Source organism: Macaca fascicularis, chromosome 12 (assembly GCF_037993035.2).
Source record: "Macaca fascicularis isolate 582-1 chromosome 12, T2T-MFA8v1.1".
Classification (NCBI taxonomy): Eukaryota; Metazoa; Chordata; class Mammalia; order Primates; family Cercopithecidae; genus Macaca; species Macaca fascicularis.
This window is the reverse complement of record NC_088386.1, coordinates 63327540-63350048: the sequence shown is the minus strand read 5'-3', so window position 1 is coordinate 63350048 and position 22509 is coordinate 63327540. Positions and strand designations below refer to the sequence as shown.

The 22509-nt window shown below is 38.9% G+C and overlaps 1 protein-coding gene and 1 long non-coding RNA gene across 3 annotated transcripts in view; one reads left to right on the top strand and one right to left on the bottom strand.

The window, feature by feature from the left end:
* LOC135966542 (uncharacterized) overlaps positions 1 to 6686 on the top strand; it is a 78678-nt gene extending 71992 nt beyond the window's left edge. Inside the window, exon 3 of the long non-coding RNA XR_010579902.1 lies at positions 6366 to 6686. This is a non-coding gene — a long non-coding RNA (uncharacterized lncRNA). The remainder of the gene's footprint in view (positions 1 to 6365) is intronic.
* Positions 1 to 22509, bottom strand: part of B3GALT1 (beta-1,3-galactosyltransferase 1) — a 456001-nt gene that overhangs the window by 74829 nt on the left and 358663 nt on the right. The window lies entirely within an intron of this gene.

The window sequence follows — 22509 nt, the reverse complement described above, 5'->3', positions numbered from 1 at the left end:
TTTCTTTTTTTCTAGGAGCAGGTTAAATGACTGTATAACTTTGTGAATTCTTTTGAGAAATATATAAATAAAATACAAGATCTAGTGATCTAAAGGTCAAAACAATGTAATTTTCATCCTTGTTTACAAGGAGAAAATACAATTTTGGTTAAGGGTAAACCACAATGCTCATAGGAATATAGCAGCCTTGATCTATGCTCACTTTATGTGGAAATAATTTATAGTTTTCTCTATATTTTACAAAAAGGATTCATTACAGGATCCTCTGGGCACATGTGCTCTGCATTAGTTAAAAGTCTGATCAAATGACTGTATTGATAGCAAAGTTGAATGAGGAAATAAAATTCTATAGCAAAATTTCTTTCATGTTTATCTTCAGAGACTACATTGAGTAGACGCAGGCAGGCAGAAGGCAGTCTACTGTAGCTAGATTGTGGATTTATACAAGTACTTTTCTGAGTTTGAGATTTGGCCAATTATGACTTGGAAAAACCATGTAGCCATTTTAGGGTCTAATTTCGTTCCAGATCTAAAAATAATGATAAAATTACCTACATCTGGATTTTTTTTTCAGTGTGATAAAAATGGGGAAACTAGTTTGGATGACAAAGCCAGGTAAGATAGTGTCTACCGGTCAAAGCTGCCTGAATCCTACCACTCACTAGCTGGGTAACTTTAGTTGGGTTACTTAACCTCTCTGTGCTTTAGTTTCCCCCTGTGTAAGTGGAGGCGATGATAATGCCTATCTATAGAGTTTTCATGAGGATTAAATGTGCTAATGTTTTTTGTTGTTGTTGTTTTTTTTTGTTTTTGAGACAGAGTCTTGCTCTGTCGTCCAGGCTGGAGTGCAGTGGTGCGATCTCGGCTCACTGCAAGCTCCGCCTCCCGGGTTCACGCCATTCTCCTGCCTCAGCCTCCCGAGTAGCTGGGACTACAGGCGCCCGCCACTGCGCCCGGCTAATTTTTTCTATTTTTAGTAGAGACGGGGTTTCACCGTGGTCTCAATCTCCTGACCTTGTGATCCGCCCGCCTCGGCCTCCCAAAGTGCTGGGATTACAGGCGTGAGCCACCGCGCCCGGCCAAATCTGCTAATGTTTATAAAACACTTAGAGCACAGCCTGGCACATAGGAAGTGCTGTGTAAGTGTTTGGTGGATAAACAATAATTTGTATTCATCTCCTGACACGGTTCTAGCAAACAGAAATCTAGAGTAGAGCCTTGAATTTTGCCACGTCAACATAAAAGGGCAACTAGAAGAAAATAATGTAATAATATAACTAGGGAAAAAGGGAAGCACCTTGTTTAAGACTTAATTAGGTCAATACAAAATATAATTTCAAAGCTTTGGCTTGGTGTTTTTGTAGCTTAGGGAACAGCCATTAAAAGGTACAAAATTGATATTTTAAAAAAAGTCCTGTTAGAACAATAAATGGCAAATTAGACAGAAAAAGGAGGAAAAAGTTTTGATGGAAGGAGCTAACCAGGCTTTCCAACAATGAATGGCACAATTAGACAGAAAAAGGAGGAAAAGGTTTTGATGGAAGGAGCTAACCAGGCTTTACACAAGAATGTGGACACTAATTCCATTTTGAAGAAGAGGTGGGAGGGATGGGTCTTTCACCTTTCAGAGAAATGCCTTACTTCCTCCATGCTTTCCAAGCCTTGCCTCTAAGAATGTTAGTTTGTGCATGGAAAGCGTATGGTTTTGTGTTGAGGGTAGGATGGGGATGGTGGTAGAGATGGACAGTCCCAACAGTTATTTGTTAGAGTCAGGGAAGAATAGGAAAGTGTAGCCACAGCTTACCCAGGTGGAGACATCTCAGATGAAACCAGACTGGCAGTGCCCTTCCTGGCCTCTCTGTGCCAGCAGATGTAGATTACCAAAGCCCACCCTGAATTCCTATTTTGAGTCCCAGCGGAGAATAATTCTAGAGTATTCTAGAGTATTCTGGAGTAATTCTAGAGTTTCCCCAGGCTTGGGGAAACAGAGCTCAGAAAAAGGTAAGTCTGACTCACTGGGCAGAATTTATTTCTCAAAAGGGGGATTGAAATGATAGTAGATATGTAAAAGGAGAGACAGACAACCCGAGTGAAGAGAGCAAGACTAGGAATTGAGCGTGCCATCAAGGTGCAGCAGTGAAAGGATTTATCAGACTAGGGGATAATCTGATGAAATAAACAGTTAGGTTAAAACAAACAAACAAAACAAAACTCCTGTCTCCTGTAATTCTCTTTAGTTATTACTAATCCCCAGAGAAGTTTGAACCACTTGTCTGTCTTTGCATGGTGGTGGTTGTGTAGAAAATAAAAGAATAAGGACAAGAGGAGTGGGCCTACTGCATGGTCACCCTTCTTTCTGCAGATTTGAAGACACTGTTCCAAGGGGCCTGTGTCTAAAATTTCCAGACTGTAACCACTGGGCACAAGTGACTGCTGATCTATGGTGGAGCTGGGAGCTGTGGGGGAGGAAAGGAGGAAAGGGATGGAAAACTCTGGAGGGATCTACAATAACATTCCTCTTTCCCAGTATGTACTAAAGGAAAGTGCCTTTTTGGTATTGGGTACTGGCACTGGCATTTGGTATTGGTGTTATTATTACCCCAATAATGAATACAGCAGTTTGCTGTGGCAACATCCTTTCAATATTAATAGTTATTATTGTAACTATCCCCATCATCATTATTATATTGGAATCCACTCTTCTCTAGAATTTATGAACCATAGAGTGTGCCAAAGGCTTTATTTATACTCTATCATTTAATCCTTAAGACAATCCTATAAAGCAGATATTGCAGCCATGTTGGTGAGAAAGCCAAGCTTAGAGAGGTTAAGGAACTTAAAAATATGGCATAGTTAGTGACAGAGCCAGGGTTAAAACTCACATCAGTCTGACTCTCAAACCTATGCTTCTAACTTTCTCTATATACTTGTATAAATGATGAGGTCAGGACTGTCATCGGGAGAAAAGGGCTATATGACAAAGCCACAAAGATATGGTGATATCTTTCTGCTTAGGCTGCAGAAAAAAACTAGAAGTGATGTAGTGACCTGTCTTCTGATGCCTCAAACTAAATAAGAATTAAATAAGTCATGTGACATGCGAGTTAATGGCTTGCACCAATTTAAAAAATGTCAGGGAAGTCTTTAGCTTGAAAGAAATCAAGGGAGCTGTTACAGGACTAGAATGATATGTGTCAGAAGAGTCCTGATGCCATTTCAAGTCATCTCTGGAAGTGCCAAGGGACAACTGACCCTCTGCCTGGGAGAAAATATACACGGGAATATGGAATGGACTGGGCTTGGCAGAAGACAGTCATGAAATATGATTACTTCTTCTGACACTATTTTACTTTGAATCTGTTCTATTGGTTCTCCCTTCCTCTCCCTTGGTCATTATCTTAGGTTCCTCTCATAAATTTTCTGGTCACTTTGGGACGTTACAAGGGTCTCATTTTCAAGTTATGGAAAAGCCAAGTATAATCTAAATTAGGGGTCCCCAACCCCTGGGTCATGGACTGGTACCGGTCTGTGGCCTGGCCACACAGCAGGAGGTGAGTGGTGGGCAATGAGTGAAGCTTCAGTGGTATTTACAGCTGCTCCTCATCGCTTGCATTACCACCTGAGCTCTTCCCCCCGTCAGATCAGCAATGACTTTAGATTCTCAAAGGAACATGAACCCGATTGTGAACTGTGCATGTAAGGGAACTAGGTTGCATGCTCCTTATGAGACTCTAATGTCTGACGATCTGTCACTGTCTCCCATCACCCCCAGATGGGACCGTCTAGTTGCAGAAAAACAAGCTCAGGGCTCCCACTGATGCTACATTATGGCAAGTTGTAGAATTATTCCCTTATATATTACAATGTAATAATAATATAAACAAGGTGCACAATAAGTATAATGAGCTTGAATCATCTCAAAAACACTTACCCCCCGCCCACCTCTGGGCTGTGGAAAAATTGTCTTCCATGAAATTGGTCCCTGGTGCCAAAAAGGTTGGGGACTACTGATCTAAATTAAATCTCCAATCTCTCATCTAATTGAACGAAACTCTATTTCCCAGCTCAGACCTGGTCAGGGGTCAGAAAGGGGTGGGGCATCTCCTTTTGCACCACTATTCCACTTTTCTCTTTTCCTCTCCGCTATGCTATACCTTACTCACTGTGCCACTTCTGGCTCCACCAGCGCCAGGAAGAAGTCTAGGCATTCAAGCAAGACACCAAGGTCCAACCTGAATGGGGGTACTGTAATCTGGTATCAACATTTTTGGAAGTGGCCCAAATGCTGGTTCTTTGGCTCTTGGGGCAAGTTCAAGGTCTCCTCTCTGCCTATCACCACCCACTCAATGCTGCATCCCCAGGATCACCTGAACAGCACTCATCTCTGACAGGTGACAGACTCTCCAGCTGACCTCCTCTCTGCTCCTAACCTTTGGGTTAACGCTGCTCCACCCTCAAGGGAGTCATCTTGGGAAAGATCCTTTAAAGATGGCTCTGGTTCAGCAGCATTTGGCAGCATGCCCTGTCCTGGAATGGTGCTGGGATAGGGGTCACAGAACCAAGTTTGCTCTACCATGGCATGTCCAGAATGGATGGGGAAGCACCTCTCTTGAAAATGTGATGGCGAGTCTTAATATGTCAGCTTTGAGGCTTCGGCAGAGACTTCAGACAAAAAGAGAAGTACCATTTATGCTCTCGTTATTTCAAGACAAATAGAATCAAATACATAGAACCAGAAAGTTTTTATTTGATTTGGCTGGTACATCCTACTCCCTTGCATTAGCATCGAGGTCATTTTACTCTGACCTTCTTATTCAGTTTGTTTTCTGATGAGGAAATAGGGACCTGGTTTGTTGCACTACTTACCTAGGGAGCTATCATTTTTTAGTACCTGCTAGTACATATACTTCCTGATATAAACCTCACAGCAGCCCTACAAGATAGGTACGCTTATCTCCATGTGACAGATAAGACACACTGAGGTCAGGTCACTTGTCCATAGCAACACTGTTAGGATGGAGCAAATCCAGATTTCACCCATGCTGCCTCCAAAGGCTGTGTTTTTCCTGATATTTCACACTTGCCTGTCCACAGCTGAATTTAGGCATCCTGGCTACTGATGGCCTTCCAGCTGGTCAAAATACAGATTGACCAGGCCATAATCAGATCCCAAGGATTTCCTACTTCTAGTTAATCAAAATGCAAAGTAGTGGGCCTCAGTCTTAACTGTATATTTGAATCACACGAAGAGGTTAAAAAACAAAACAAAACAAACAAACAACAAAAAAACACACCACTTCTGAAACCTCCCCAAGCCAATTAAATCAGAATCTCTGGGTCTGGGAACGGACTCACGCATGGAGTGTGCCAAGCTTGTCAGATATTTCTAATTGCAGCCAGGGGTAAGAACCATTCCTGCTTACTTCAGTACTTTCTGGGTTGCAGGTGAGAATTAACGTTGCTAAGAAAGTAGGTTTTGAAAAGAAATACTAGTAGATACTTCTATGCAACCAAAAGGGAAGTTACCAAACAGTATATCCTTGATATTTCAGTTACAAATATTCCATGTGCCTAAATGTCACTCTGCTAACATACGAGACAAAGGAATGAAGATACAGTAGGTTATATTTATTACTGTCTGTCTCTTAACTATGTCAAGTTACCATTTAACTTACTAAAATCATTATTATAACACAGAAAGAAACTCAAAGGAGAAGTAGAATTTTCGCCAGTAACCTGAGGTCATATTATTAAGTAAGCTCTGAATAAGGGTAGTACGATTGTAGCCAACATAGAAAATGAACACAGTAGCTACCAAAGCACCATTCTCTGAAACAGAATCAAATGATGCTATATAGTTTAATTACCACTTCCCCATATTTATTTCATTTGACTTTCATCACAATTCTGTAAGACAAGTGATGCTATTATTCCTGTGTAACAGGCGAGGTTTCTGAGATTCCCTATTGTGAAAAACTTACCCAAGGTTGGAACTAAAGCCCAGATTTTCTAAAAAATTGTCTTTTTTATACTACTTCACACTAACAGGAATGATCTAGGGTCAACAGCTCTTTTGTAATTTCAAAGCCGATCCAAATTCAGGGTAGGAGGCAGTCCTGCCATTTGCATTTGTGTTGATTTAATAGCTATAGTGACTCAGAAAAGCTGACTAGTGGGAACAATTGGAAATGAGCAGGGGAAATTGCTTTCAACGTAGCACCCATGAATCAATGGTTATTGTTGATTTGAACAGTTGTTAAGAGTTTACTGCTATGAAATCGGAAAAGCAGTCATAGAAAAACCCCAAGGGTGAACAGAGCTTTGTCAACCTCCAACAGATGGCTTTGACTTCTCTTCTCTCGTAGGACTTCACCAACAGAGAGCAGAGTGAAAAAGGATGCCACTTCCCAGAGGAGAAGCCACAAAGAGGGAGTCTGGAGTCTGACTAACCACTGCATTCATAAGGAGATCCCTGCATGAATAATTCTAGATCCAAGCACTCCTGCTAAATGCTCAGTGAAGCATGACATTTGAAGGTTTTATGCATTTTGTTCCAATTAGCTATGTGATTTATTCCAGGAGTAGGAAATAAAATATTTCTAATAATATGACATAGACCATATACCGTGGTGTCCATCATTGAAAATAATACTGTTCATCTGAATCTCAGAATTCACATGGCCTCTTACCTGCAACACAACCTGATTAGAATGGTATGTGGATCCTTTCTAGAAAACTTAAGATGGGTCCTTCCCAAGGGGTAGCTGTGGCACTATTCTCTGAAATCTGAAAACAAATACTAAGGAGAATGAAGCTGCCCTTGGGATAGCCCGGTGCATAAAGCCCTGGATGAGGTCTGCTTCTCGGTCGATTCTCTATTCCAGTCTTTGGATCTGGCTGTTCCCTCCCTGATCTATACCTCTATGATCCCAACCATCTTCCCACAGATCCCTCACCTGTCCTGTGCTTCTAACTCAGATCCAGTCTTCCGACTCTGAGTCTCCCTTTGCTTATTTGTCTATAAAATTCTTGGCCTTGATTTATATCTTGATTCAAATGGTGAATATTATTACCGAAGGCAACGTTAGGTCTTACTTTTAGGTAATGTCAGTTATATATCGTTTTAACCTACTGACTTCTCCAGGGTCACCAATTCATGTTGATCCTGTGGTATAGATCAAACGTACATGGCAGATGAGTGGGTAGACTATATGGACAGTTTCAATGCTTTCTATGCCAAAGTAATGATACTATCTTGAAATATTACATTTTAAAATAGCTATACATTTTATGTGAAAAAAAAGACCACCTTAAATTACCTTAAAAATTCAAAGTCCTCATTCACTCCGAGAACTAATTGTATGAGACTGTGGTCTTTTCTATTCTTATCATTGCTAGGTTATGATATTCATATCATAATAACATTTTATATTATACTTGGAATATTGTGTGGTCTCCTTTTTAATACAGCATTGTTTTACATAGGCTTTCTAAGTATTTACATAGTCCAGATATTCATCATTTTCATTGCCACAGACTTTATTACCATATTAAAGTTCTAAAGTTTGCTTAATCACCCCCTAATTGTTGAGTATTTGGGTTGTTTCCAGTTATGTGCTATTACAAATAGAGTGGCTATAAACATCCTTGTACAAGTAGGCTTAAATGCTATTTTCTTTAGACAATTCCCCAAGGTGGGAATACTTAGCTTAAGGGGCATGATCATTTTATTTAGCTCTTGCAGTGCCAGTATACTCTTGAAAAATAACAATAATTAGCAGGGCTGCCATTAATAAATGGGAGCACCTGCGGATCTCTATTCTTTGTCTACCTCGATGAATGTTTACATGGTCATGAAAAAAATGACATCGCTGCAAATCTCTACAAAAACAATGGTCTGTGGACAGCATCTTCAGCAGCCATGCATGGCCACAGGACTCTGCAGGGGTGTACATCTCCTGGTAATCGGAAGCCAGCAATCTGTAGATGCAGTGTTGGGGGTGGCTGTGTATTCTGATGATTCAGCTTCAGGCCCTCTGTGTGTTTTGGCTGACCTGCTAGAAATCAGTACTCTGGGGACAGCGAAGGGGAGGGGACAGAGCCAGGGGGCAATGATTTGGAGTTTGAAAAAAAAAAAAAAAGTCTAGATAAGGTGGCTTGGAATTCTTCTGGCTTTCCCAGATTCAAATTCCTCAAAGCCATCTATTTCATACCCTTTTACAACCACCACAGCTGGCTCCCCCTCTTCCACCTTGCCACTGTGGTCACTGCAGATGATCATGCTTATTTCTGTTTTACACTGTCATCAGCCCCGGATTCCTCCAGAGGTTACTGGCCTGGAAAAATGGCTTTCAAATCTAATGAGATGGGTGTTCTCCTCAAGACAGAGTAAGTTAATGACCACAGCAACTCTGCTGAATTCCATTTCACCTGACTGTAGGACCTGGCATTTGAAACCAAGATTAGCTAGAGAGGCACACTGTCTCTTTGACCTCTATTTCCCCCTGCCCCCTGCCGAGTCACTGGGGAGCCATATGGACAGGATCACAGAGTTTTCTCCTCCTTTTCCAGGCTGTGCTGAATAGTCATCTTACCCTTCTTTCCTCTTTGCTCTTAAAGCTGTCAGCTCTGTTGTGGATAAGAAAATAAGTTCCTAACTTGCTTCAGGGTAAAAAAATGTGTGGAAAATGTCTATTCCTTTTTTTCTTCAGATTCCAGAAAAATAACTCCCACTCTACTGGTGGGAGCATCACATAGTGACTCAGAGTCAGGCGTTAGGTGGAGATGGGAAGGGAACATAGTGGATTTTGCACCTCACTCGGCTCAAGGGAATAATAATTGCATGGACTCTCAGCTTCTACCATCTCCTCACTCACCACCACCAGTTATAGTTGACACGAAGATAAACAGAAAAATGTCCCCTCAAACATTTGACATTATTACCATATTATTTACTTTATGGTAAATGGGCCTCTAACATTTGACATTTTTTCCCTCCATGTACTCTCGTTGAGTTCAATGATTAGCCTTATTGAAAGAGACATTACTTTTTTTTTTTTTTAAATACCTCTTTATTCTTTCTAATCACTTTTGTTTTTCTTTCAAACTTCACTTGTTTGATATGAGATTGGGGGCATCACAGGAGGCAGAAGTGGTGAGTTTAAAATTATCCATCTTATTCCCCCATGAATTCAGAATTCACAGTAGATAGCCTATTTTCTTGTTCTCTGCCAATTCACCATAAATTAAACATCTCACCAGATTCTATGCCCATACATTCGTGAGAGCTCCCTAGTGATCCAATAAATCATGCAGTCAGATGCTGTGTCTAGTATTTTATCTACAAGTTTTATTTCTTTTTATATTCTTATTATTCTCATTTTACTCTTCATACTAAAATAATTTCATGACCTTATAAACATGGCTCTCAAGGGGACTTTGGTAGAGAATATAACTGTACATATTTAGGAAGGTTTTTAAACAATTTAAAGTTTTTAGAAATCATGTTTAGAAAAATGCTTGCATAGTTTTCTACTAAGAATCATAACATGCACACCCTGTTAAAATAACTTTCCCCCCAGGAGCTGGGAAGGGTATATAATTAACTATTTTATTTATGGAATAGCTGAGATAAATATGCAACATTCACTTGGATGAGCAAATCCTTCTGTGATATTGTTGCATTTAAAAGTCTAAAGGTGATTTTGTTTGAAAAGAATATTTTAAGGTGAGATTTCTATTGTGAAAATGTGAAATATTTACTCAGAGTATCAAGAGTTGTGCCCCATCTTATCAGACAGATGCTGACATTTCTTGAGGTATACTTAGATGATGCCAGGTGTTGACTCCTGGCCCCTTTTCTGGGTCTTAGATTTCCCCACATCTGTACCACTGGGGTTCTTTTTGACAACCCTCACCCCTGCATACCCACCCAGACCCATGCAGGGATGTTCAATAAAGTCACCAGGGGCATCACCGTTCCTCTTCAGGATTCCCAGGCCACTTTCATTCACCTGCTCTGTGGGTGCTGCTCACCTTCTCAGCTTCTTCCTTAAGCATGGAATCTCAGCTTACTCCAGCCAGGTCCCTGCATCCTGGCCGTAGTGTTAGACTTGCTATTCTAGTTTTAGCTGTCAGCTCTCTGTCAGAATTACAATTTCTGGTCTCTTATCTCTGGCTTCCCTCATCACAACCATAAATAAGAGGCAGCTGGCTGGGCGCGGTGGCTCACACCTGTAATCCTAGCACTTTGGGAGGCCAAGGCAGGTGGATCACTTGAGCTCAGGAGTTCAAGACCAGCCTGACCAACATGGTGAAACCCGGTTTCTATTAAAAAGTACAAAAATTCACTGGGCGTGGAGGCATGCACCTGTAGTCCCAGCTACTCAGGAGGCTGAGGTGGGAGGATTGCTTGAATTCAGGAGGCAGAGGTTGTGGTGAGCCGAGATTCCACCACTGCATTCCAGCCTGGGCGACAAGGTGAGACCCTGTTTCAAAAACAAAAAAAGAGGCAGCCAACACCCGCCCCCTCCCCCTGCCACCCACCACAAGCCCAGGGGCCCAGACTGGAAGAAACTGACCATGGTCCATTTGCTGTCTGACAGGGAAAGAAGGTCAGCCACTCAGAAAGAATCTGGAAATACCATGAGGAAATAACACCAAACTCTGAGCCAAAATCGTTTTGATTTTTCATATGCTTTGTGTCTTCATCTTCCTCTTTGGTTCCTGAAGCTTTACATACAGATATAACTTTCAGAGGAATCGCAATGTGCCTTAGTAAATGTAGTATTGCACCCATCCAGCAATACTGTTTAACTTTTAATAGAAACAGGAGATGAACCCCTGGCTTTGAGAAAGTTCCTGTGAAAAAACCAATTAGATTTTGCCAGGGAAGAGAGGATGTCGCCATATTTTCTAGGAGGAGTCACTGCCCAAAATATTTTAAAAACATTCTTTGCTGTGCTGGATCCAAAAATGGTCAATCATTCTCTTTTTCACCCTTCCATTTAATAGTATTAAAGAAGTCTGAGTATTAACAAAATACTAAAAATTCTTAGTAGGGCTTATTTGGTGTCATTCATTCATTACAGATGACCAATAAACTTTCCTATGCTTATGTATCAATTAACAGAAATGTTGCATATAACTTTAGTAATCCTGAGGGGTGTTCTTCCTCAACTATGTGCTGGACTAGGTGGGCTCCAAGCCCTCTCTAATATTACATTTCTCTGATTTCAAATGTTTTAAACATTTTTTTAATTGTAGTGAAATTCACATGACATAAAATTAAGTCCTTCAAGGGGAACAATTCAGTGGCACTTAGCACTTAGTACATTCACAGTGTTGTGAGCTACCACCTCTACTGACTTCCAAAATATTTTCACCACTACAGAAGGAACCCCTCTTGGTGTATTCTGTCAATGACCATAGAGTGACACTTCACACATTCATTCAGGCTGCCTGTCAGATACAATAACACCTGCAGAGCTGAAATCAAGTTTCATTAAGTGAAATACCTGAATCAATAAAGTCCATACCTGAAACTTAAGCATGGATCACATCTTTGGTTCCACAAAAGTAGCATTTTGGTGGTGTCAGGAAATAATTCCAGAGGACAATGGTGCATCCAAAATATAGCAATCTGGTCAATAAGTCGGGCTTCCCCAACAAAGTGTGCATCTCTAAGAGTTTGTCAAGATGCGCTAACAGAAAGGTATGACTGTTCCTAGAAGCTTTATGGGCAGAGCAGTGTTGTTGGAACTGACTACCTATTTGAAGGTGCTTGCCTATGAACAGGTGTGTATAGATGCCATCATAATAGCTGCCTTCTCTTTGTTGGTGAGTTCTTAAAATTTCAGTGATCCTTGCAGCATACAAAATGCCTTTCTTATGATTACTAAAGCTGATTGTTGAAAGCACACTCTCAACCTTTTCCTTGCCAATACACACACAAGAAATGAGAGTTCAATATCTCAGCATACCAGCTTGGAAGCTCCAATCTAAAATATTGTGTGCAATGCAATACCTTCCATAAGTATTTGTAATTCAAGATTCTCTAAGGTGCGTAAAGTTTGTGTTTGCAAAAACTTATTTGAACTATTGATTCACTGTCTTGAGGCACTCTCTAGAACATGGTGGAAGTTACACAGCAAAGATAAAAAATAAACACTTGTATTATATTTTCTTGAATCTCTTTCAAACCTGCTTGAGATTTGTGATACGGGCAGTAAAATAGACCTTGGCAGTTAACAAATAGCTTTGGCAAGTAATCTTTCTAACATTCACATTGACATTTTGATATACATTTTTAAATGTTGGATGTTTTTAGGATATGTTATATCAAATGGAAGGGACTGCATATGTGGTAACTCTTTTAATAGTTTTCCGCAATTCTCTGAACAGATGGATAGAACTCTTATCATTCAGTGATTACTCTGAAATTAATAACAGGAGTTTTGAGTGGCACTGTGAGAACAATGCAATATGTAACGCTCCAGTTCTTACTGTTCTTTTTGATGGTTGTTTTCATAAACAGACTTTCAAATTTGGCCCTGCTGTTAGGCACTGAACTGCAGAGCGTCTGGACAAATAAAATGACCAGTGCCTACAAATTAGTGCAAGACACTAATAGTCCCTCGGAGCATGCATCTTGGTTTGCATTTCAACAGTCATTCTCAGTGAAGTAGCAATGATCAATAAATACTAAACAATGACCCCAAAAAGCTTATTTATTGATCAGGGCTAACTACATCAGAAAAATAGGAAATGACTTGTGGATACATTTTATGCAACTCAGGGCCATTTTACAGTGGAAAGAAAATGCACCTGTCATAGCAGGTAACTTAAAGAAATCTGTTGGCCTTAAAATATTTACCAGCCTGAAACATTTCCACTAGCTTCCTGGTGAGTCTGTCATTCCCTTCTAATCATGCAGATCATTAAATTCAGATTATATCTACATATGGCAAGCAATTCCAAGTGGCTCCAAATGTCTTTCTTCTGCTACGTGGCTTATTTAAATAGCCTCCAAAAATGTGTAGAAAGAGAGAAAAAGGGAGAAAAAAACCCAAGACATGTTATCCAAATACTTCGCTTACATCTGGCATATATGTAGTAACATTCTATGAATGGGTGAAGAAAAGTGAGTGAATGAAAGAAAGATGTATTTTTATTTTGTGGATTCTTCTTAATGCATTCCTGGGCTTTCCAGTAGAGTGCGTCTGCATAGATCTAGCCTTCTTCCAATTCTGTGGTCAAAATATTTGCATTCAATGTCATTGTTAATGGGTAGGAATTGACAGGCGTCACAGAAAAATCTTGTTACATCCTCATTGGGAGGTAAAAAGGAGTTGGCTGTGAGAATGATCCTATGCATCTTAACCTTTCCAATGAGGTCTGAGAGTTGCTCTGTGTGGTCCCCTCCCCTCAGTCCAGCAGAATGGGATGAGTTAGAGAAAATGCGTTGCTTTAATATTTTATCAATTCCCAGAGAATTTCATGCCAAAGGATTTGCCACCCACACACATTTGTGCAGACTCCTTATAAGTTGTTTTTTTCTTGTGAATATGTGGTCTAAAAGAAAACAAGATTCTGTTTGTTAAAAGGATATAAGTTACTTACAAATCCAAAGCTTTTTCAAAATACTAACAAAAGAAGAGAATAGCCAAAATATTGTAATAGCTATTGGATCTCTATTCTGAGTGCTGATGAAAGAAGTCTGCAGTCTCTTCTTCCTGTGAGAAGAGGGAGTTGCAACTGTAGTTGTATCTCTACAAATACAACTTGGTTTTGCATTTCTACATAGTTTACGCATTGATCGGAAAGAATGTTTAAATATTTGGATCTTAGAGGATTAAAATAAACCCTTTAAAATTAAGAAATTAAAAATTAAGAAAAGATAAAAGAATAGAAGACAAAAGGTATAGGGTGGGTGGTAGAGAAAGAAAAGGAAATTGAAATGAGGGAGTTGGTGGAAGGGAGAAATAGGGGGAGGAAAAGGAGCAAATAAATACAGGAGACAGTAGAACACAAGGAAGATAAAGTGGAGACAGTGATAAACCAATTCAGAGTTAAGGAGAAAACCTTCTTACTATCTTCTTCTCTAACTGCAAATGTTCATCTGCCAAATGTCTAAACTATTTGTGGCACTTTGCATTGCTGTTCACTCCGTATGGACTGAATAAATGGATACATTACAGATTATCCTGAAATTCATTCTTGTGCTAGGCCAGTGTTTTTCAAGCTTAGAACTATTGACAACTTGGGCTAGATAATTCTTTGATCATACTGGCTGTCCTGTGCATTGTAGGATGTTGAGCAGCATCTCTGGCCTCTACTTACTAGATACCACAGCACCATGCTTCCTGTTAGACGTGACAACCAGAACTGTCTCCAGACATTGCCATATGTCCCCTGAGGGCAAAAAATTTCTGGTTGAGAATCACTGTCCTAGTCCTATGTCACACTGTACTATATCTACTCAGCGCTATGAGATGCACTTGGTAATTAGTGACAATGAGATATTTAGACATCAGGATAAAAATATGTCACACTGTAGTTGAGAAACTAGGATAGTTAATTGGTCTCAGGGGATTGACAATGTACTCCTTTGCAAGAATGCTATAACATTATAATAGGTTTTGGCCAGGTGTGGTGGCTCATGCCTGTAATCCTAGCACTTTGGGAGGCCGAGGCGGGTGGATCACCTGAGGTCAGGAGTTTGAGACCAGCCTGGCTAAAATGGCAAAAATACATCTCTACTAAAAATACAAAAAATTAGCCAGGCATGGTGGTGGGTGCCTGTAATTCCAGCTACTTGGGAGGATGAGGCAGGAGAATTGCTTGAACCCAGGAAGCAGAGGTTGCAGTGAGCCAAGATTGTGCCATTGTACTCCAGCCTGGGCAACAGAGCAAGACTCTGTCTCAAAAAACATAAAAACAACAATATAATAAGTTTTTTAAAAAGAAAATTGTTTATTGGTAGACTATGATGCTTTGTAATGATCATTCATAATTGACATATTGAGAAGTGTTATTGGGTGTCATTTTCATATTAAATATATGGTTATTTGCTCATTTTATGATTGTGTTATTATAAAACTCTATTATAAACTCCATTTTTTTCAAAACTCTAATAAACAGTGTGGCTGTATATTTTTAGTTGCAAGAAAGTCAAGTATATGCCTGATACTTAGAAAAATTAGAGACTTTGTCTCTTCTTCTTCTTCTTTTTCTCTCCAACAGTCACTGAGAAGTTACTGTGATATATTTTGTTCCATATTAATAGATCATTACTTGACCCTAAAAACCAAAACAAACACAAAGCAGAACAAAAAAAAAAAACCCTTAGTCTGTGTACACACAAAGAAACAACACACATAAGTGGAGACGAAAACCAGTGAGAAGTTAGAAAAAGTAAGTTATTTTTTCAAAGACAAAACGAAGCTAGATACCACCAAACTCAAGGTGTACAACTGTAGAAGTTATTTAGAAAGTTTTTCTAAATGTTATTCTCAAGTCTCTGATGATCTAATTCAGATTTGCCACTGTAGTCCCTCAAATGTTTAAAAAGCATACACTGAAGTTATGTAAGTTCCCATTTCATAGACCTGCACGACCTCAAGGCAGGGGCCCATGAAAATAAATTCTTATGACATGTTTGCCAAACAGTGTGTCAGATACAGAGAAGCAACCAAAGTGGAGTTCTTGGCCTGTCCACTCCTGGTTAGTCCACATCTAGGCTCTGCACCTAATTTCAAGTAAACATATTGAGTGCCTGCCATGGGTCAGCACTCTGCCCAGCTCAGTCACTCATGTTCTCTGCTTTACTGCTCAGAAAACCCCATGTCATCAGTTCTGTCTTTCATACTTCAGAGAAAAGGTTTAGTAAGGTAAAGTAATTTAAGAAACCCAGCCAGTGGCAGAACTCGGAGTGGGTGGGAGTCTTTGAATTCTAAGGTCATGGTTTTTCCTCTACACCATGTCCATTTCTGTGGAAGCACAGTTAAGGAAAAATAGTGTGGAATTTTCCTCACTAAACACTCCCTCACATAGTTTTTACATCTCTGGAGTCCCCTGTCATTCAATATCAAAGTATCTTCAAGTTATGTTAATTGCATAAATGCTCAAAGATTGAAGAGACCATATCCAGGTCTGGAGGCACTGGGTATGAATACACAGGTCAGAACAGTCTCTGTGAAAATGGGAGAACATTCCAAATACCTATAATTGTGTGTGTGTGTGTGTGTGTGTGTGTGCACAGTTGCATAATTATCTATTTATATAGTTACCTAATACATGTTCTGTGTTTGGTTGTTTTGTTGTTTTTTTGGGTACTGTGGTATATTTCATTTAGTTACAGGTCCCTGAAGATTAAGGACTTTGTTAACTGTCTCTGTTGTGTCTTTTGACAGTTCCTGGAGTAGAGCTCTGTATTTGACAGTTTCTGAGTAGAGTCCTGTATGTAGTGAAAGCACATTTCCTATTATTGTCTGATTTATATAAAGATGTTGCTGGTCATGCAATCAGTTGTACAGAAATTGGTAATACATGCCATACTGTTTCTTCGTGTATTTGAGTATGGAAGCACCTGTTTAAGTGTGTGTGTCTGTGTGTGTGTGTGTGTGTGTGTGTGTGTGTATACTTTCAAAAATAGATTGGAGTTATACTTTTCATAGTCTATATTTTATAAAATGTTATATCGTCATAACCATTTCATTACATTTATTTTATTTATTTGTTTTTTTTTGGAGAGACAGCGTCTCACTCTGTTGCCCCGGCTAGAGTGCAGGGGCGCAATCTTGGCCCACTGCAGCCACTGTGCCTGGCCCATTTCATTATGTTTTAAACACACCTTTTATTGCATGAAATATATGCCACCATTTGGATGTACCATAATTTATTTATTTATTTTCATGTTGTGAATATTTAGCTAGCTTAAAATTTTTGTGTGACATAACAGTATAAAGAATTTTCTTATTAACAAATCTTTGTCTGAAAATACATATTTATCTTCCTTCTTATAGAGTTCTAGAAATCAGATGATTGGATCAAAAGGCAAAAACATTTTGATGACTTTCCAAGGGGTTAAATGTACTACTACAAGTTACACATGGGAGGGATTATCTAAAGGTAATCTCATCAGCATTAAATATTACCATTTAAAAATAAGTGCTTCTGCTCTGAAAGGCAAATGATAATATCCTATTGCTACTTTAAATTGCATTCCTTTGATTGTTAGTTTGATTTTTAGTAAGTTTATTAATGTAATTAAGAAAACTTGGTTCACTAGCTTAAGTTCAAGTTTTAAGAATAAACGTAGAGGCCGGGCACGGTGGCTCACGCCTATAATCTCAGCACTTTGGGAGGCTGAGGTGGGTAGATCATGAGGTCAGGAGTTCGAGACCAGCCTGACCAACAAGATAAAACCCCGTCTCTACTAAAAATACAAAAATTAGCCGGGCATGGTGGCACATGCCTGTAATCCCAGCTACTCAGGAGGCTGAGGCAGGAGAATAACTTGAACTTGGGAGGCGGAGGTTGCAGTGAGCCGAGATCGCGCCATTGTACTCTAGCCTGGGTGACAGAGAAAGACTCTGTCTCAAAAAAAAAAAAAAGAAAAAAAAAAGAAAAGCATAAACATAGAAAAACTACAGAAGCAGATTGGAATGACAATGCCAAAGAAAATGATTCTTCAGTCTTACATGTTTTCAGTAATGCTCTCATTTTGATATGAATTATTGGTGTTTTCTGGGGTAAACAAACACAGAGGACTTTGACTCCTAAATACATATTTATTTTAACATTAACAGTAAATATTCAGAGAATGACTATTATAGAATTTGAACATACTGGGTCACATGGTTGATTTATTGTAACATGGGATTCTTACACCAAATGGAAATTACTTTCTGGGTGATTGCATTATATCCACATAATGGTTCAATAAATAAACAAGTGAACATCAGGTTATGAAAAAATGTGCTCTACATTTAGGCATAATAAATTGTCTTTCAAATACTGTAAAAAATGGAACACCACTTCAGTTGGAATATCTGAAGCACGGCTCTCTAAATTGAGCATTTAGAATAACTAGCTATCAGTTTAACCTTTCAATTAGCTCATTAAAAACACGTCCAGGCTTGGGCTGGCCCTCCTCTACGTCAGAAGACAAAGTCTTGTCCAGATGAGTAGACTGGCAAGAATGAATGATCACTTGGACTTGGTTATGGTCGCTTCCACTTTGTTCTACTTTGAAGCCAACTAACAGGCATGTAAAAGAGAGATGAGAGAGCCGATTACATGTGGTTGCATGTGGCTGCCACTGCCTTTGGGAGAAACACAGAAAGTATAGTAGTTGAGCAGTCTCCACACAGGGAGCACTTTGCCAGGTCAATGGAGCCCAGAATTACGGGATCTCTGACTTTTGTAACTGTATCTGGGGAGGGTCTTGTAGAATTGAAGGGTCTGCCACTACAGTATAGTGCGTGTCTTGCTCTTGTGCAGTTAATTTCTTCCTTCTTATATTTTTAACTTATCTTTAGTCTATACAAGGTCCCAAACCTAACATGTGACTGCTGCTTATTATTTTATGAATCTTTTATGCAGCTCTTTTATAAAAGTGATCTAGTTTGTAGTAAACCATTTAAAAGTGTTAGTCATGAGGACATATACGTGAACTATAAATGTAATATCATGAAAATGCATAGTAAATTAGGGTAAATTAAATATGATACTGTTTTTCTTAAAAATATGTATATACATACATATATACACAATACATATTTGCGTGTTTATATTCAAATACAACATATAATATCAAAAATTGCTTCTAAATTATCTGGTTCTAAAATTCATTCTAAATGGGTTAGACTATTATTTGATATGCTAAAATTTATAAGTAGATTAATAAATCCTTAATTCATCCATCCTAAAAACACTTAATTGAATTAAAAATTTCCAACAGACTCATTCGTTCATTCATTTACCAAAACAACAAACATTTATTATTTCTCTCCTGAAATGTAATGCAATGTGCCACAATAAATAGGATATTTTCCTTTCCTTATGAAGCCCATAAAAATTTTTGATGCAAGTGTTATTAGAGGCTTCAGATCCCTTTGGCCTAAGGGGTAAAGGAAATGTTTACTTTTGGCTGCAGAAATTCTGCACTTAGTAAATTAGGAAACATTTAGGCAGCTCTGTTAAATGATAATTACCTTTTGACAGGTGTCAGTAATGTATAATCAGCATCACTGGATATGTTTATATGAGCTTGGGAAGAGTAACATAGTGTGTTATACATTCAAAAGTGCTAAAATGTTTAGAAGATTAATAAAGAAACATAAAACTAGACTGACCTTTAATCTGGTAATTGCAAATTGAAATATATATGCACCTAATCAAAAGGTCTTGTGCTGCATATCTAAAAGTGAGGAACACTACTGATTCACCAAGGCTCTGAAATGAAGGCTGCATGTTTTAGAGCATGTCTACAAGCTATAAACCATGCGGGGTAAGGTGATAAAGGATAGCAGCTATGAACAGTGGCTTTCCAGTTACACTGCCTTGAGTTCAAATTCTGAGTTAGTTATTTTTCAGTAGTGCAACTTTGAGGCAGATATTTTACCCAAGCCTGCAGTCTCTCTGTTCATAAAATAAGGAAACTAATTGCACTCACTTCACAGGGTTGTTATGAGAACTAAATTAGATAATACACAAAAGCCCTCAATGATACTGGCATTGAGCATGCCCTTAATAAATACCACTATTACTAGGAAAAATATCGTTGACTTCCTTTTCAGGTCATTTTTCAAAATAATCGATTTTAAGAGTACCTCAAGACATTAAATCGGACTGTGCTTCTGTGCTAACTAATTTTGGTGTTTACTTGCACCTTATCCATTGGGCACCTGATAGTTTCGTTTACCGACCTAATGTGTGGGACTAGGAACCACGGCAGCCTTTTGGATTCCCCTTGTCAGTCATTAGTGAGCCCATCTAACTAGAAAAATCCTCTTAGTTCAGTAAAAGTTTCTGGTATTTTAAAATAAAATGTAGCATAACTTACAGTGGTAATGATCTGCTAAGCAAACATGAGCAGAACCATTCTCCCCCAGTTTGTATTTCAGTATTGGTTAGCATATCCACTTCCAAGCCCCGACTGAGCCAAATGCCAATATGCATGAGAACGGACTCTCCCATGGATGCTGCACTTCAGGATTTCCCCTCTGCCTCCTCCCCATCCCAACCTGGCCCCTTTTCATTGCCTCTACTTTTGCACAGTAGAAGGGTAGTCTTTTTTTTTTTTTTTTTTTTTTTTTTTGAGACGGAGTCTCGCTCTGTTGCCCAGGCTGGAGTGTAGTGGCCGGATCTCAGTAGAAGGGTAGTCTTAAGAAGAGAACCTGTTGAAATGGCTGTGTCTGAGTCTTCCTACATTAAAAATGCATGCATACATGAAACAATACATACAAAGGGCAAATATGGAATATATTCATTCATGATATGATAGTTTTCAGTTATTCTAAACCAGAGCTACTTGACTGTTTTTTGTTTGTTTGTTTTTGTTTTTTTGAGAAGAAGTCTCGCTCTGTCGCCCAGGCTGGAGCGTGGTGCTATCTCGGCTCACTGCAAACTCAGTCTCCTGGGTTCAAGCGATGCTCCTGTCTCAGCCACCCGAGTAGCCGGGATTACTTTTTTTTTTTTTTTTTTTAAATAGAGATGGGGTTTCACCATGTTGGCCAAGCTGGTCTCAAACTCTTGACCTCAAGTGAGCTGCCCGCCTCGGTCTCCCAAAGTGCTGGGATTACAGGCGTGAGCCACCGCGCACGGCCTACTTGACTGTTTAAACACACACATATTTAGGATTTGGATGGAAGAGAAAAAAGGGAGAAAATAACTCTTCACAGGATGCCAATATATGTCAGACACTATGAAGACACTTTCACATATTACCACATTTAATCCTCACTAAAATCACAAAATACATTATTAGTCCATAGTTTAAAGTCAAGAAACCCAGCCCAAAGAACTGAAGTATGAAGCTCCTGCCCAAGGACATACAGCCAGCAGGACACGGAGCTGTAATTTGAATATAGAGCTGACTAAAAGCCTATTCTTTCTGTACTACACAATGCTAAATAATAAGTTAGCTTCTCCAAGAGGATTTATTAATTCTTAATAAGTGTTTACTGAACACCTAGCTGCTATCAAAAATGGAGATAGAGGAAGGCACAGCGATATCACTGGGAGATGTAACCTTTGCCTTCATTGAAATAAAAATCTAATTGGGCATTAAAAAATTTCCCTGACATCTTAAATTTTCTATGTCCATTTATAATACTCTGAATTCACAAAGTACTTCCTGGCCTCATTAAAATAGGACACGGATATGAAAAACTATAAACCTTTTAGAGGAAAATATAAGAAGAAATCTTTGTGACCTTGGGTAAGGCAAAGATTTCTCAGGTTTAGTGGAAATAGTATGATCTATAAAAAAAATTGATAAATTAGACTTTATCAATGTTAAGAATTTTTGCTTTGAGAAACACACCACTAAGAGACTGAAAAGACCAGCCATACACTGAAAGAAAATAATCTCCAAATCATACGTCTGAGAAACGACTTATATGCAGAATATCTAAAGAACCCTCAAATCTGAACAATAAACAACCTAATTAAAACATGGACAAAAGAGGTGAATAGATATTTTAACAAAAAGAATATACAAATGGAAAATATATGCAAGACTGCCCCATTTCATTAGTCTTAAAGGAATTGCAAATTAAAACCACAATGATATATCACAATACACCTATTAGAATGGCTAAAATAAAAATGAAGGGAAACAGCCAAGTGTGGTGGCGCATGACTGCAGTTCCAGCTACTTGGGAGGCTGACATAGGAGGATCACTTGAGCCCAGGAGTTCAAGGCTCTAGTGAGCTATGATCACACCACTGCATTCTAGCCTGGGTGACAGCAGGAGACGCAGTCTTAAAAAAACAAAACAAAACAAAAACCTAAATAAACATACAAACACAGCAAGCAATAATCAGACAATACCAAGTACCGAGAAGGATGTAGACCCCTTGGAAATTTCATACATTGCTGGTGAGAATGCCAAATGGTATAGCCACCTAGAAATCAGTTTGATAGCTTCCTACAAAGTTAAATACACTTACTATATGACCCATAAATTTACTCCTACATATTTCAAATGAAATTAAAATTCATGTTTGCACAAAATCTTGACTATATCATTCCTATATGTCTGACTCTGGCAAAAACACAATGTCCCTCAGCTGAGGAATAGATAAATAAACTGTGGCACATCCGTATAATGGAATACCACTCAGAAATACAAAGGAACTAATGATTGATAAAAGCAAGAATATGGGTTAATCTCAAATACCTTATGCTAGGCAAAAGAAGCCAGACTCAAAAGACTATATATTGTATGATGCTATTTATATGATATTTTGGAAATGATAAAACTATAACAACAGAGACTA